The sequence below is a fragment of the Macrobrachium rosenbergii genome, chromosome 47 (genome assembly GCF_040412425.1).
Source record: "Macrobrachium rosenbergii isolate ZJJX-2024 chromosome 47, ASM4041242v1, whole genome shotgun sequence".
NCBI classification, from domain to species: domain Eukaryota; kingdom Metazoa; phylum Arthropoda; class Malacostraca; order Decapoda; family Palaemonidae; genus Macrobrachium; species Macrobrachium rosenbergii.
In genome coordinates, this window is record NC_089787.1 from 15,512,617 (window position 1) to 15,528,189 (window position 15,573).

The following is a 15,573-nucleotide window of genomic DNA, read 5'->3' on the forward strand; positions in this document are numbered from 1 at the left end:
ATTAGAGCCAGTTATACCTGCATATATATATATATATATATATATATATATATATATATATATATATATATATATATATATATATATATATATATATATATAGATGTGTGTGTGTTTCATTGAGTCTGTTTATCTAATTTTATAGAGTCAAATAAGAGACTAGTCCTTGCCATATTCATCCATTAACTGAAGAACCTTTGTATGCCCCTTGGACAAATAAGAAGCTACTGTACTGTATATGGAACGTCAGTCGATTCATCAGCACCTCTGAAAGGGGCGGTGGTTTCCTTCAACATCAGGACATTGACCAGATTGGGCGGCAGTAGAATCATGAGGGTTCTCAATTGTCTGGAGCAGCGAGCGTTGTTCCATGGGCAATTGTCCCTTTATCCATGGCCTTGCCTCCATCTCTATGCTGGTTGTGGAACGTCGTTCTGTTGTCAAAATTAATGTTGATTCCTCGATGTTCGGGCGTGTTATTCTGGGCGTCTGCATATGTATCACGCTGTCTGGGGCAGACAGATTCCGAAAAGGTGGTTGCTGTATCCACTGTCAGTGAGAAACCGTCAGACCTGGCCTCATTCCGCATGCTTAGCAGTCATTCTCACCTTCTACGGTAGTCGATTTTGCGTCTTTCGTCATGTTTTCTTAGCTCCGCTCATTTCCACTTTGACATCGAGGAGCGGGAAGCGTCCTTCGACGCTATGTCTTGGGGGCACTCTGCCGAAGGGCGACGACGTCTTCGGTGGAGTCGATCGAGACGATAGTCTCATCAGGGTAACTGGCACACATCCCACATCTAAGGTGGGCGTTGAAGACCCTCTCCTCTCCTGAACCATACACATGTTAGGCAGTAGGAGTCCCAGAGGGGAACCCATCTCTATTTCATCTACCTCCTTTGCACATACCTGAAGGAAATACTGAAGGGAGTCCTTTTAGAAGACTCAGGGCGTGGCATCCGTAAGGTAAAGCCCTATGAGAACTGCCTCAGAAGTCTCATCTACGAATGCCGAAGAGATAAGAAAATTTAGGATTTTGCTAACAGACACTGAAAAGTAAAATATAACAGCATAGTAATATTGCAAAAACCACAGCACAATACAAAGAGATATAAGAAAAAACCCAAAGAATGTAAAAAACATAAAAGAAAACATGTAAAAAATATGTAAAAAATCTTGACATCACTGGTTACATCAGTATATTTAAAGTGAGACAAAATAAAAATAGTAAAAACCAGCAATAATAAAAAAATGTAAAGATCAAAATTAAGTTAAAACACAAAAACACTACAGAGTAAAACACCCCCTTTTACTAGGGATGTCAATGTAATTAATCTATATTTTTGTCGAAATATTCTAAGAGTTATTACGAGCATATTTGGTGTTCACATTTTTACAGCCTTGAAAATGCAACCAAGATGTGTAGTGAAATGTTGGCACAATAAATCATGAAAACCCTCGTTACCCAGTAAATGCGGTTTGATCAGTGGCTCCTGTTATGATTATATATATATATATATATATATATATATATATATATATATATATATATATATATATATATATATATATATATATATATATATATATATATATTCATAGCTCATTACGATGGCATGGAACTAATCGCAATAGCTTGAGATTTATTTTTAAGATTGATATAGCTGACAGTATATTAATAATGAAGGGAGTGTGGATTTTATTTCGGAATTTATACGGACAGTAGCTCTTACATGCAATCAATTAAGTTAACCTGTTTACAGTTTTTAACGACCTTTTCCTACAGTCTGTACAGGCATAGTTCCACTAAAGACAATTTTGAGTTTAAAAAATGTCACCACACATTCAAATGTGTCCATACGTACAGCATGAATCATGAAGCATGTCTCATAAAGTTAACAGAATTACGGAATGAAGTTGTCGTTTCGGAATATGTTTCGAAGTTTGTGGGCCTTATGCCAAGACAGTTCTTACTCTCGGTGGAAGCCCATTTATCGTGAGTCATTTTCTTTGGTCTCTTGTGCGGATTTGCCACCCGAGGAGAGAGACACCAAAAGTAGCCCATGTTGTTACACAGAACGAATCAAGTGCTGCTGATAACAACCAGTTTCTCCCTTCAGGGGCTGGACATTCAACCAAAGAATGCAATATACTTTATACAGTTCATTTTACTGATGACACTGGAACCCACATTCCGTAAGCACAGCTAATTCTACAACCATGTTTTTCAATTCATCAGCAATCATTATATCCTTCTTGGGTCTTTGAAAATGTTATTTAGTTTTTTTTTTTATTCCAATCATACATCCTTTTTGCTTTTACAGTCTTCATAGTTATGTCTCTCTCTTTCTGGCTCTCTCCCACATCATATACAGTAAGATCCAGGTTCCATAAACTCGAGATGGGAAAAGTAGAGCTCATTTTCTTTTTTGAATCTTGTTTCCTTGTTATCTTCATATGTGTTATAAAGAAAATGATTACGATGTCACACTTCACGCGCAATCAATAGCTGTTGTATGACTGAGAGCGTTTTTCTTACCCAGACACCTCCCCCTCCTCTCTCTCTCTCTCTCTCTCTCTCTCTCTCTCTCTCTCTCTCTCTCTCTCTCTCTCTCTCTCTCCCACGCGATAGGGAGGGATATTGAATGTGTAATACAAAATTCTCCTGAAATGAATTTTTTTTTTACTTTTTATAATAAATATTTCTTCGCCCAAGAGTTTCTTGCGTCCAGTGATAATTAAATAATGAAGTTAATCACAAAGATGACAATACTCATGTCAGGACAGATCACAGAAGTACTGATCAACAGTTAATAAACAGGTAGTACACCGATAGCACAGTCTATCTGTCATTGTAATTGCTGCTTTTGTTTTTGTTGAGGAATTGTTCACCCTTATACGGGATAAACAAAAAAGAACCTTCGCCTTACTGAATATACCTGAACTAAATGAGAGGCGTTCAGTGGTAATTGAAAGTGATATAAACTCGTGAGAGAGAGAGAGAGAGAGAGAGAGAGAGAGAGAGAGAGAGAGAGAGAGAGAGACTCATGTGGATCTGCACTCATAAAAAGTAGTTGAAGATCTGTGGAAATTGGCGTGACGTTTCACAGAGGACCAGGGAAGTTCATTTGGGATAATTCTGTTTCTGCTCGCGCTTGAGAATAAATTTGCCTGGATTTTCTATTGCACTATTAGCACATAATTATTCATTAATTGTTATTCACAAAAATACTCTCAGTTTCTTCAGGTTCTACTGTTCTCCAAAAATGCTTGACACCTAAACTTAACTTTCGCAGTTTTGTTACTTAATTCTACGTCGTGCCAAGTGAAATTATATTGAGATTTCGTTGAAAGGTCATACATTAAGAGAAATTTTTGTTTTCAGTATTTTTAGAATTCTGCCTTTTTTCTACCTCATGACTTTTAAAATCGGTGCGAGTCGCCATCATCATCATAAGTTCCTCCGTGGCCTGGTCGCTATCGATCTCGGTTAGCACTTTGCTGGGCCTGAGTTCGATTCTCCGGCCGGCCAGTGAAGAACTAGAGGAATTTATTTCTGGTGATAGAAATTCATTTCTCGCTATAATGTGGTTCGGATTCCACAATAAGCTGTAGGTCCCGTTACTAGGTAACCAATTGGTTCCTAGCCACGTAAAATAAGTCTAATCCTTCGGGCCAGCCCTAGGAGAGCTGTTAATCAGCTCAGTGGTCTGGTTAAACTAAGGCATGCTTAACTTTTACTAATGGCAATAATCAGATCGAAAAAAGGAAGAAGTTTTTGATAAGAGTCTTCATATTCAGGAAAATCTGTCGCCTGGACGTATACGGAATGAGAAAGTGGTGATCGCACACTTCATCAGCCTTTTATCTACATCGACCTAAACGCTCACGCCTTTCAGAAAGTGATCTGCCAGCGCAATGCATAACGGAAGTCCTTCTGCGTGCAATATTTTTAGTTACTGTCAAGACGACGCAAGTGATTGCCAGGGCTGCGTCATTGTCTGGGTGCGTTCCATCTTGTCTGGGGAAATGTCACTGGAAATAGGAAACGTGCAGCTATTATAGCTAGCCCCTTTCTACTCTGCGCGCCTATGACCTGACGCAAAGACAATTCGTCGTCCCTTTGGGAATGAAATAAAGATGTCTCCTGAAACTTTTCAAATAATGTTTGTAATCAAAATAACAGGCTTTGGCCAGTAGATTCTGCAATTTGGTTGTTATTTTGATGTGTTTGCTATTTTATGGCAGAGAATATTAAATCATTAGGATGTCTGGTTTATCGTGTTCTGTATTTGTTTTATCGCCTTATACAAAAAGCGAAATGGGACGGCACATCAAATTCCGTCTAATCTCAGTCATGATTCATGTTATTGCCGAATATGAAGAGATATGGAAAAAGGTAGATAGATAAATGGATAGACAGATAGATAAATAGGCATGTAGATATATAAAAGTTATCATCTATCAGCCAAACGTGCTTGGGCAAAGCTTTCTCAGCGTATAATATGCTACTGCTGCTCAGTTAGTCTCTTCTACTCTTTTTTCATATTTCCTTTTTTGCTATTTTCTCAACTTCTGCATTTTTCTTATTCTTCGCTTCTTAGCTTTTCCGGGATATCATGTTTTCTCGCCGACGCGTCTGGAAAACTTTTTGGACACCAAATGTTATCGTTGGGAAGGAACCAATATCTTCCGGTGAAAAGAATCCGGTTCTCCTTTTTGAATGATTCTCAGCTTTAAAATGGGTTTTTCATTTTGGAAGTTTGCCATCGAGGAAGGTGACTGTAAAATAGCGCTATACCAGTTATCGTCATTAAAAGTCAATATTCTTCGTGTTGTCTTGAAAGAAACAGATCTGGAAAATTGTGACATTTTCAGGAATGCTGTGACGATTGTAGAGGCAATCTGATTTCACCAATACCATAAGCCATGCTTATGAAATAATAACACGCGTTGCAGATATCTGGGTAAAGATCACGTGGTAAATAATCTACTATCTACCATTTAAATAACAATAAATAACATTGATCACAGATATTCGGGCTTGTCGTCCACTGAATTGTTGCGAGTCCTTTTATCCAAGAATTAGCCCCAAATACTAATTTTTAGTTTTCCTTTGCCATTTGCCCTTTTGTGGTGTGTCTCATTATTATGAAATATAACAGCAGATGATAAAGCATTTGGAAAGAGCATAATTAGAACACTATCAAGCCACAGATACGAGAGCGCTGACAAAGATCCCATTCTCCTCCCTCAGCTGTCAACTTTTCGAAAAGGAGAAGCCATTCTGGAACTCAAAATCCTTCGAAACGAGACTCGAATTCTTCTCGCTGGATGATAATGGTTTCCTCTTCAACATTATCATTTTGTGTCCAGAAAGTTTTGCAGACGCGTCAGCGAGAAGACATGGTATCCGGGGAACAGCTAATAAGCGAAGACCAGGAAAATGCAGAAGCTGAGAAAATACTTAAAAGAAAATATGATAAAAGAGGAAAGATTAAGTGAGCAGAGAATGCGTATGCCACTGTAGGAAAAGCTTTCTCTCTCTGGCCCTGCACATCTGTTGGAGAGATAGAGACTTTATTCCATCTATCTATCTTTTTTTTTTTTACCCGTTATTAACGTGAATCATGAATAACATACTCTGCTGTTAAAGCAATAAAGCAGATACATCAATAAAATTGATGAAATAAGAACAAAAATCAAAAACAAATCATTAAATTAAAATAATTTTCCATCACGGTCAAATCGGAATTTTTAAGGTGTCTGAAGTGTTCTCGCAATAGCTGTTGCTAAGATTCTCTCTCTCTCTCTCTCTCTCTCTCTCTCTCTCTCTCTCTCTCTCTCTCTCTCTCTCTCTCTCGTAATGTAACAATTTCAGTAATCCACTGGTAAATTCAGATAGACTCCAAGAAAAGTAGTTTATTGGACTGAGGCAGTGAACTAATGCTTCAAGTTAATTATTGTTGGGGTTGGAAAAATAATTTCCAAATGACATCATTAACTTTCAGTCCAAGATGATTTCCTCGGCAGCCGTCTGAAGGTTGGATGAAGGTGATGCTGTTGGAGTGAGAGAGGGTTTTCCCGTGCTGGAAGCGAAGGAGAATCTCGTTTCTTTACGAATTTCTTCAGCACCATCTTTATTAACCTCAGGTCTTTCTATATTTTTCATTCCGTTTATAGAATAGAAGAGGATATCAAATTTAGGCCAAAGTCCAAGCGCTGGGAACTATGAGGTCATTGAACGCTGAAAGGGAAATTGACAGTAAGAAGGTTTGAAAGGTGTAACAGGAGGAAAACCTCGCAGTTGCACTGTGGGATAAGTGATAGAGAGGGTAGAAAGTCAGATGAAAGAAAGGATATGAACGGAAGTACAGTAGAAGGAATGAATGGCGGCCGAAGGCACGCTGCGAAGAACTTTAAGTAATGCCTACAGTGCACCGCATGAGATGCACTGATGGCACTACCCTCCTACGGGGTTCCATTCCGTTTATGAAGCGAAACTCTTCACGAAAAAGTGAATGAAAAGCAGAATTTAATAACCTATATTATACATATGGAAAAGAGGTCTACCTTTCGGGTGATTCTTTTTTAATCACCTGAACATTCAACCGATTTCTTTTTATCATTTTGCCCTGACTGCCCTTTCGTGTCCTCATCAAACCTAGTAGAATTCCTCGAGAATTCCATCTTGTCCTTTCAGAGATTACCTTCAAGGAACTGCGTTCATGTACTTCATAATCTCCTTCCATTCCTGTCCAGATTTCTTCTCTGGCTCTCTTGTCTAGTATTGTGTGATGACGTCATTAAGCCATAACGTAATCCGCTGAGCATTTCTCCTTCTAATCCTAAACGTCTCACCAAACGATTCCTTATCGGTTTTTTAAGAAATAAAAAGAAGTTAATCACCCGTAGAATACGAGTAAGCATAACAACTTTCTGCACCAAAAAACATCATTTTCAAGTTCTCAAATAAAAGTGAATTAAAGACGACAAATCAAAGACCAAATAGCAGTTATTATTTAGCACTGATGAAAATAATAAGAAACATATCATTGCAACTTGAATAAAGGTTTTTGAATTTTGCTGTCATTGGTTGGTTGGTTTTTGTTATTGTGGTGAAGAATAAACTCCCTACACCTCGTCATGGTCAGTTTACTTTTATTACAAGAAAACCTGGTGGTCACCAACCAGAAAACTTATAATATAAAAAAACATACATTTTCTGCAATATTTGGGAATATCAACTTCTAAAAGAAAAAATCTAACATAAAAATAGATATGAAACTAGTAATATAATGATAATTTTTTTTTTTACTTTTACTAAGATTTATATACCCATTTTTGGTGTAAGTTGAATAGATGATGAAGTACAACTCCCAATTATTCTTCTGGAAATAAGAGTTTTATTATTTCTTTTCCTCTAAATAAAATTATAAGGATTACATGCATTTTTTATCTCTTCCAGTCACCAAAAGTTGCTTGTAGATGTAGACTACATAAGGCGTCATATATATTTTGTTTTCCTAAAAAGAAAACAAAAGCGTCTGGTTCTCTTAGTGACAGAGTCTCTACTGCTTGTCTTCTGTCAGCAAAAGCGTTTGTTCAGTGTCAGGTGATGTCAGCCGTGGCGACCAAAGCAAAATACAAGCTTCATTTCGTGCTGAGGTCAGGAGTCTGTAACAGCTCAGGTTTATAGCTGTGTCGACATTGCAACATATGCGAGGAACAGGTTAGTTAGGACGCATGACAGGGCTCAAATAGGCTGAATGCATTGTTCCTCCCTGTGTGAAAGAGCAGCGCTGTGATGCTGGTTTTCGGTATTCTTACGAAGCTTCAGTGATGTTGAGTCAGGTGGAATGAATACCATAAAATGATGTTTTTCAACGAAATTCATCATGATAGGTTCTGAATAGGGGACGAATTTTCTCGATATTTTGGATGATGACGGATGGTTCACGTCAATATTCGTAAAATGAAAAAGCACCGGAAATGTTTGTCGAAATCTGATGACGCTAAATCTCCTTTTCTTTATGGAATTGTAATTTTTATATGTGCCTGTCTAAGCGTTCATGACAATATGCACAAAGATAACATCATCTGACGTGTTTCCTTTGGCAAATAATTGTCATCGTTCCAGTAGCGCCCGCAGGGCGGGGGCGTCACTTGAACACGCGCCCCCCCTCCCCCACCTCTAAGTCGAGGCGAAAAAAAAATGTTTCGACTCTGCCACAGAAATTTCAAGTACCTTAAATATTGAAGTTAAAATGGCCAGAGTAGGTATCATTCAGCGATACAGATCTAACCCCCCATATACTTAGTAATGCAGAGGAATATTACAAGAGAGTAGTATTTTACCATTTTTGGATTTCGTCATCGCTCAGTTTCATGATAGATTTGCTAATTATCAATGTTGCTAGGTCCTTGTGCTCGTTGATGCCAAGTTATTTCAGTCGCACCACACTCCTGAACTTGGTTCCTGCACTGAATATGTATAAAATTTATATACTTGACCATATAACCGATGCTGAGGAATATGAAGTTGAACACAAACTTTGGAGAGGAAGGTGGGATACAGTTGAATAGGACTCTCCCATTGTCAGTGTGCGAGACTCGAGATAGAAGTTCTGAAAATTATCCAGTAACTGGAAGGCTGTTACAAATATATGCATCTTTGCCTGTTTCTTCTGCATCTGCCGAGAGCAGTTTTTCTACTCTCAGTCTCGTAAAGAATTACAGAAGAGCAACAATTGGAAAAGACTGACTGAATGGTCTTACCAAATTATATATTCACCGTGCCTGGTCTTACCAAATTATATATTCACCGTGCCTTATCAGAAAATCATCAGGAAATTTCTTCTGTTACCGATATATTTTCTAGAAAGGTCAAGAGGCGACTTGACTTTATGTTGTAGTGAAATAGTTTGTCTTTCACGATAATCTAAGATTAATCAAAGGCACTACAGGATTTATAAAATTTCGAAAGAAAGATATAATTCATATACCATTTTGATTTTGGAATCATTCACTAATAATTTTGGTATTTTTTTATTGCAAAATTAATGTTGGTTCATTTGTAATAATATCTCAAAATAAAACAGTATTTAATTACTTTGGTGGTACAACTCTCCTAGGTGGGGCTAGGTCTTCATCAGTTTGGGGGGACAGAGACTGGGTGATATGGAAAATCCCCCCTCCCCATCAAATTTCTGCGGGCTCTACTGCATCGTTCCTGTTTCACCCTTTTTTAATTGCTGTCACAATCAGGTATATAATTCCAAGTGGCCGAGGTATGTGGAATTTTATATACTCCATTTTGACAATTATTGTATTTGCTTTTTGAAATGAAGATCGAGCTTTTTTCCTCGCATGTTTTCTCGGGATGTAGTTCACGAATGTTTCCCCAATTTGCGTCACCAGATTCACTGGGGATTTACAATGTTTTGAATCCTAAGTGCCATTCAACATTCTCTCTCTCTCTCTCTCTCTCTCTCTCTCTCTCTCTCTCTCTCTCTCTCTCTCTCTCTCTCTCTCTCTCTAAGAACAAGAAAGGGACCATTTGTAAGAAGGGATGCCTTATTTTTACAAGCTATTCTTTATTGTTACGAGAGAACCGATTATTAATCCTCTCCCAATAATTATCGACTAATGATCAATAAGATACACACACACACACACACACACACACACATATATATATATATATATATATATATATATATATATATATATATATATATATATATATATATATACAGAGCCTCGATGGCTCAGTCGGTTACAACAGCAGCTTCGGACTTCGTAGAGGTCTGTGGCGCGGGTTCAAAACCCGCAGCCGGCTGATCAGAGAGGCAGACACTTTGCTATCCGTGTAGACATCCCGGGATTATATATGTAATCAACGGATAGGTTTGCTTGAAAAGCAAATGGATGTTACAGACTAAAAACACACACAAAACAAAGCCACTACAACACCTTCTAAAAAAAAAAAAAACATAACAAACATCTCACACGTCTCGAACTCTCGCCATACCCGCGCAATAACTTCTCGCTGCTGGGAAGAAAGGGCGTTGGGTCGGGTATGATACATGAAAGATACGTACCGGGGTCTAAGCGATGTCAGGCAGGGCAGCCGATCGAGACCACAGGTCCACCCCAAAGCCAAATCAAAAAGTCCTTCAAAAGAAGGCATCGTGCTTATCCCATACAAAAATGGGAAAAAAAACGTTAAAAGAAGAAGAAGATATATATATATATATATATATATATATATATATATATATATATATATATATATATATATATATATATATATATACATATATAAATCATGGAGTCGTTTGAAGGTACTGTGTCGAGGGATCGAGGCCCGGCGGCACCGACCCATTTATCACTTAAAAAATTCCCCTTCGGTGATAATTCCCCATCGGCGATATTCCCGGAGTAGCATGAATTGGATATTAAACGACATTTGTAGCTTCATGATTGTATATATATCACGGTGATAAAAATTTCATATATATATATATATATATATATATATATATATATATATATATATATATATATATATATATATATATATATATATATATATAATATATATATATATATTGTAGATTCAAGGGCAGGAATACGCTGGAGGTCCACACTTTCTTTATTCTGTCATACATTTCGTGATTCATAATCTCATCATCAGGAAATTCTATGGAAAATGGAATAAATTAACAAAAGGCACTGAATGGTGAAACTGAATGAAAAAAAAATATAAAAAACTCCTTTCAAAACTACACAGACTAGAGCACACTTGCATACACACAAAGAATAAAATCATGTTACGTGTGAACACTGCCATAAGGTTATACAAGAGCACATTAAAAAGAACAGAGAATCATTAAACACTGAATAAATTACGTCAACAAAATTGTTTTAAAAATCCAATATGTTGGGAAATAAACTAAGAGAGTAAAACACTCAAAGAACGCAAAAAAAAAAAAAAAAAAAATCACAAGGCCCTAATCTTACAATGGAAATTACAGCACCATACCAACAGACAAAAAATAGTAGTGACCATGACAGGAACAATGGAACAGAGGCAGTTTGAGAGTTTAACGAGGGAACGCGTAGTTTTATATTTAGAGATTCGCGTTTCAAGGTTTTGTTGGTCTTGCGACCGGCCAATGACTCTAAAATCTTTGCTACAAAGACCTTGAATGTTAAGCAGTTCTCCAGTAGATTAAGTGGAAGATATTTTTACATCAATGAACCTTGTGTTTTTCTTATTATGGAATAGTTTGATTTTTCTTTCATACAAGAAAAACATACACATGAACCCTGATTTTATGACGACGTGATATTTGTATTTCATTAAACTATGCAAAGAATATAAAATGAAAATGCATATTTCGATGTAAATATATCAGCCAAGATTTTCTAGGCATCAGGTGATGGAACAGGGAATTTCATACCCATTTCATGACCAGGAACGGTAGAAAAAAAATTAAAAATAAAAGAAAGATTGGTTTATCACCAACAGGATAAAGTTAATTGAAGGTGAAATTATGTATAGAATAAAAGTAGAGTGAAAAAAAAGAATAACATCAATTCAGCTGAAACAGGAATTATCATCCTAATAATAGGATGATAATTCTTATAATTATATACTGAATTGAATTGAGGGAGTAAAAACAAAGATGCTCCCAGGATCCCCGTCGAACATATTAATAAATTTAGTAAATTATCAGTCAGAGAAAAAAATATAGCCCCCCCCCAAAAAAAGTAAAATCTTTAAAAATTTAGTCTCTGATAACGTAGTGTTGCTTCGATCGGAATGTGTCCCTCTCTGGGAAGGACTTCTCATCCTAGTTCGTTGTTGTGACTGGAACAATAAGTAAACTAAAAAGATCACTGACAAATGACCTCGATAGTTTGGGATAAAAAGTCAGTGGATGGCGATCCAGCAAAGTCGGATTTGGAAGGACTTTTTAGCAAGTTAGTAATGAAGTGCCTTGGTAGCCTTCAGCTATATAAATATATATATATATATATATATATATATATATATATATATATATATATATATATATATATGTATATATATATATATATATATATATATATATATATATATATATATATATATATATGTATATATATATATATATATATATATATATATATATATATATATATATATATATATATATATATACTGTATAAGTGGTCTGTGTGTATGCATGTATATATATATATATATATATATATATATATATATATATATATATATATATATATATATATATATATATATATATATATATATATATACGAGGAGTAAGTCAATAAGTATCTGCACTTTTATTATAATTGTTTGTGAATAGGCTGTATGGTTTTTGTGTGCTATGTCGGGTTGTAGATGGCTCCACCCTCCTCCCTTGTGGTTGGTTTCAGCGTTACCACTTCAGTGCGCTCTGCGCTGTTGAGAAATGGATGGACGCACCACTCTCCATTTGCAAAAGAAGAACAACGCTCTGTGATCCGTTTTTTTGTGGTCTGAAGGTGTACCAGGAGCTGAAATCCATAGAAGACTTTCAGTACAGTACGGGGAATGTTTTGCCACGACGTAGTGTTTATGAGTGGATTGAGCAGTTCAAAAGCAGTCGGACAAGCGTGGAGGATGAGAAACGCGATGGACGCCCAGCCACAGCCACTACTCAGTACACTCATAAACACTACGTTGTGGCAAAACATTGGCCCTGTATTGTACCGAAAGTCTTCTATGGATTTCAGCTCCTGGTACACCCTCAGACCACAAAAAACAGATTACAGAGCGTTGTTCTTCTTTGGTGCAAATGGAGAGTGGTGCGTCCATCCTTACTTCTCAACAGCGCAGAGCGCACTGAAATGGTAACGCTGAAACCAACCACAAGGGGGGAGGGCGGAGCCATCTACAACCCGGCATAGCACACAAAGCCATAAAGCCTATTTACAAACAATTAGAATTAAAGTGCGGATACTTAATGTATACATATATATATACATATATACAGCATATATATATATATATATATATATATATATATATATATATATATATATATATATATATATATATATATATATATATATATATATATATATATATATATATATATATATATATATATATATATATATATATATATATATATATATATATATATATATATATATATATATATATATATATATATATATATATATATATATATATATATATATATATATATATATATATATATATATATATATATTTACGTTTTTCCGTGGTTTTAGTTTGAAATATGCTCTGTGAGACAGGTAGCAACAATTTAAGTTAATTTAGCCTTGTGATTCTGACTTCGTGGGTACAGGGAAAACGTAAAAAAAGAGAGGAAAACAAAGGAGAATTTCATATGAGCTTAGGGCTCTTGTTACTGAGGGAAATATTACGTAAAACACGTGGGCAAATTTAAAGGAGTGTATTTACATAAATGATATCAGTACGGGAAAGAGGAACTCAAGTAGATTACTATCCTGAAGGAGATTCCTACGGGATTGAATGAAACTGGGGATTCAGACACGATCCGAGAAGCTTCCACGAAATAGGATCCCTCTGAAATGAGAGATATGCACATTATACGCCAGTAATGAAAATAGACAAAAGAATAATGAATTCGAAGCTGCACTGAGGGTGCCAAAGGAGTAATAAAGAATTAATACTGCCGATGCAAGAGGCGCACGGACATTAGACAAGGGAGATTTCTGGCTTTCTCCTTGAGCAAATATTACGAGACAAAAGCGTGACTGAAATGGGGCTCTTCCAGGGCACTTTACCTTAGCAGATTTTCCGAGGGCGTGTAGAAGGCGGTCCGTGGATGACTTGCGATTTCCGAGGACGAGTTTCTTCCACGTGGTGAGATGCAAGGGCTTCCGTAAAGGGGCAAGGCGATGGGGACTCCTCGAAACTCCAAGCAATGGCGTGTGGGCTCGAGGAATACGGTCGAAGGGCACGAGGAGAAGTATACTTTTGAAAGGGCCACGTGGTTAGGATGCAAGGGCATCGATGGGGCCAGGTGTTGGGGACGTCTTCACAAGTTCACTCCATATCTTCCAGCCCGCGTGTGTGTCGAGACCTCGTGGGCTTTTGCTTTTATCCCCTCCTTTGGGGCAGGGGGGGTGCGCCCAACACAGATGCTTTGACTCATTGCACCTGCTGCCCGCAGGGGAGGTTTTGGCCTGTAGGAGAAACGCCAAGCCAGATTACTTTTGCCTCGAAGGAAAGATCTTTATCAAAAATGGGAGCGCCTTTAATCTTTTAAACCCTTGTTTTTAAGTCGATAGACAGATGGTCTATCGATCGGCCGGCTGGCAGTAAATGAAACACGACAGAACAACCAACAACAACAAAGGAGGGGGAGGCAATTTGCTAGCGAATTCTTGCTAATCATAATACCTCCCCATACAAGATGATGTACATACCTCCTTCGGGTGTGTACATCGATATTCAAGAATGAGCGGCAAATGCTTTACGTTACTCTACATTCTGCCTTGCAATGAACTTTTACTCCTAAGGGTTTTATGAAGCTTGGTTACTAAAATAACACATTGGGACAATTTTCGTTAACAGAACGCAAAGTGATTTAAACACTTGCAAAAGAATAATTACTTTAGATTTGGTTACCCACTGGTAACTTTATAATGTGACTCGAACAATTGTGAATTATAGGACCAAGTATATGAGGCTATGGCCAACAAATGAAAAGAAAGAATTAAAATACACGGTTACTTAATTTTAGATAAAATGCATGCGGTTAGTACAATCTGCCTTGAAGAGGCTGTGTAAATGAAAAACAGCGTTTATTTTTGTAAATGACATCCCCTTTTACGCGATACTGTAATGGCTATACATATTCGCATTGATAATATATCTTTTAACGTTTTAACGTACTTTGCTTAGCTGGCCCCACACGGATTTTGACAGCCGTATGCGGGCGAGAGTATTCGCGAGGTTTTAATTCGCTAACCTTAAACTACGCTAATTTTATGCGTCCACTGCCTACTCAATGTTATGACGGGGCGAGCAGACAAAAGATGTGGGGTAGGACAAACAGAGATCTTGGAAGGAATGGAAGGGGGAAAAGGGATAATAATAACAAAAGGATAATTACCAAGACGTTACGAATGAAAACTTGACCGCATATGAACGGCGGGACACGTCCCTCAGAGCTTACAAAAGGGGCATTTAAATCACAAGGGCAAGAGTTTATGACTCGCGATTCATTAAAATTAAAGATAAATAAATGACTAAAAGAAAGTAAATGATATTGGCAGAGGAGCTAAGGGAAAAAGAGTGAGGGTTTTATTGTGTTAGGCGGGAATTTATTTTCCTTCGCCTATAAATTACGGCCCGGACTATCACTTAAGTCCCAGGGCGAGGAAAGTGCACCCGAAGGGCGCGACTCCTTCAGGAGGGGCTGACACGCACGCCCAGTGCCAAGGTATGGGCGCAAGGGCGTGCCACTTCTCACTCTGTTATTCTTAATGATTTATACAT